Source organism: Tenrec ecaudatus, chromosome 16 (assembly GCF_050624435.1).
Source record: "Tenrec ecaudatus isolate mTenEca1 chromosome 16, mTenEca1.hap1, whole genome shotgun sequence".
Lineage (NCBI taxonomy): Eukaryota > Metazoa > Chordata > Mammalia > Afrosoricida > Tenrecidae > Tenrec > Tenrec ecaudatus.
Genome location: NC_134545.1, coordinates 90072773 through 90075423, shown reverse-complemented (window position 1 = coordinate 90075423; position 2651 = coordinate 90072773). Strand labels below are relative to the sequence as shown.

Here is a 2651-nt window from a genome sequence, read left to right as displayed (position 1 = left end):
TCTTGTCCTATTTACTCCTCATTACGCTTGTTTGGCTGCTCTGGTGTGTGATCGCAGCCTCAAAACCTGAACACCCATTAGTAGCAGCTCCCCAGAGCACACTGCTTAAATTGTGTGAAGCAATCTGGCCCAAATAAGCGCAGACAAGTCCTGTATGTCCCTGTGAGGAGGGGGCTCCGTTTCAAAGATGGGAAGGGACTGGCTGGTGATGGAGTCTCAAGTTGATTAGTTCAGTTGGCGAGCAGTGTACCACATGTGACCACACGGTCAATTTGGTTTCCTTATGTGGACAGCTGGATTAAAGATTCACACATTTCACTAGTTGTTTTGAAAAACAATCACACAAACACACACACACACACACACTTTATTAAAAAAAACTTGAAGCAATACTACTAGTTTTCATATTAAAACTTTATTAATGACATATAAAAAGAACTACATATCTATCACCAAACTCATCCTCTGGACACCACAAGTGTTAGATAAATATTTATAATCTTGGATTATCTCTTTCTCAAAATTCTGTGACAAATTTTTGGTCAAGTTGTTGTCCATTTAAAAAGTACTGATTTTAAAAAACTAATAACTTAAAACTGCCACACAAAAAGGAAGCATATGGTCTACAAACATTCCTTTCTTTCTGAAAGTTTTCTGATGCATCTCTATCCACAAGCAGTCCTTTTCTATTCCACTTAAATATCCAATTGAGACAAACAGCTCTGAGGCCATTCTTCCCCCACTGATTCAGACTGGGGTGGCAGGTAGAAAGGCAATACTCATTTAACTCTCTGAACCTTTGGGGCAGACTTGGTGACCTTGCCTTGCTGTCCACTGCCGGGATGACACCACAGCAACTGTCTGTCTCCTGTCTCAAACAGCAAAGTGACCCAGAGGAGGAGAGTCAGAGAAGCAATCCACACACATGGGCTTGCCAGGAACCAGGTCAACAACGGCAGCATCACCGGACTTTAAGAATTTAGGGCCATCTTCCAGCTTCTTGCCAGAACACGATGCATCGTCTCTTTGAGCTCAGCAAACTTGTAGGCAACGTGGGCAGGGTGACGATCCAACACAGGTGCACATCCAGCACTGGATTGGCCTGGGTGGTTCAGCAGAATCACCTGAGCAGGGAAGCCAGCTGCTCCCATTGGTGGGTCACCTTTGCTGTCACCAGCCATATTGCCACAGCAACCAGTCATAGTGACAGAGATGCTCTTGACATGGAAGCCTACATTGTCCCTAGGCAGAGCTTCCCGCAAAGCCTCCCAGTGCATGTCAACCGACTTCACTGCAGTGGTAACGGTGACTGGAGCAAAGGTGACCCCCGTTTCCACTCTGCCCACAGGGACCATGCCGAGACCACCAATCTTGTAGGCGTCCTGGAGAGACAGGCACAGGGACTTGTCCATTGGGCAAGTTGGTGGCAGGATGCAATCCAGTGCTTCAAGTATTGTAGCTCCCCTGGCATTGCCATCCTTACAGGAAACCTTCCACGCCTTGAACCAAGGCCTATAAGCACTCGGTTCCAGCAAGTTGTCACCATGCCAACCAGAAATTGCCACAGATGAGACTGTGTCAGGGTGGTAGCCAGTTTTCTTAACGTAGGTGCTGACTCCCCTCACGATTTCCTCATATCTCTTCTGGCTGTAGGTGGCTCAGTAGAATCCACATTGTTAGCACCAACAATGAGCTTGTTTCACAGTGTGTAAGCCAGAAGGGCATGCTCAAGGGTCTGCCCACTCTGGGAGATACTAGCTTCAAATTCACCCACACCAGCAGCAACAAGGAGAGCAACACAGTCAGCCTGCGATGTTCATGTAATCATGTCTTTAGTGAAGTCTCTGTGTCCGGGGCCACCGATGATGGTCACGTAGTGCTTGCTGGTCTCAAATTCCAACAGGGAGATATGAATGGCGATGCCACGCTCCCATTCGGCTTTCAGCTTATCCAAGACCCAGGCAGACTTGAAGGAGCCCTCCCCTATCTCAGCAGCTTCCTTCTCGAAATTTTCAATGGTTCTTTTGTCCATCCCACCACATTTGTAGATCAGGGGAGCAGTTGCAGTGGACTTGCTAGAATTCACGTGTCCAATGATAACAATGAGGACCTGGGTCTTTTCCTTTCCCATTTTGGCTGAGGTTTTTGGCAATGGTTTTCGCCAACCCCTGCATTCTGGTGGCAAACCGTTGAGGAAAAAAAAAAAGTCACACACTTTTTACAATCCATGTTCGCATCTCTGGAAATCAAACTCTAAGTATCAGGCTCGGGATTTGGGATCCCAAGCCTCTGCTTACATCTCTGGTGGACTGTACAATATTGACCACTCTCTGATCCAAGGAGTGGTGGTGGCATCATGGGACACACATTGGCTGCTAGCCTTAGAGTCAGCTGTTCGGGAAGATGACACTTCCTTGTCTGAGATTCATAGTCTTGGAACCACAGGGGCAGTTCAGCCGTTTCCTGTGGGATTGCTATCAGTTAGAACCAACTGGATGGCGGTGAATGAGTAACTCTCTGATTCACTTCCCTTCACCTTACAATCAGGCTTGGGTGTGTCATTTGCCTGGGTTGATGAAGGATGTATAACACTGCTGATGAGACACCCTTGTGAGGGTGTGAAGGGCCAGTGCACGCTCTCCCATAATCTT

General features: G+C 47.3%; 1 pseudogene; it reads right to left on the bottom strand.

Moving 5' to 3' along the window:
• Positions 1 to 779: 779 nt before the first annotated feature.
• LOC142429295 (elongation factor 1-alpha 1 pseudogene) lies at positions 780 to 2131 on the bottom strand (annotated as a pseudogene).
• Positions 2132 to 2651: the final 520 nt, after the last annotated feature.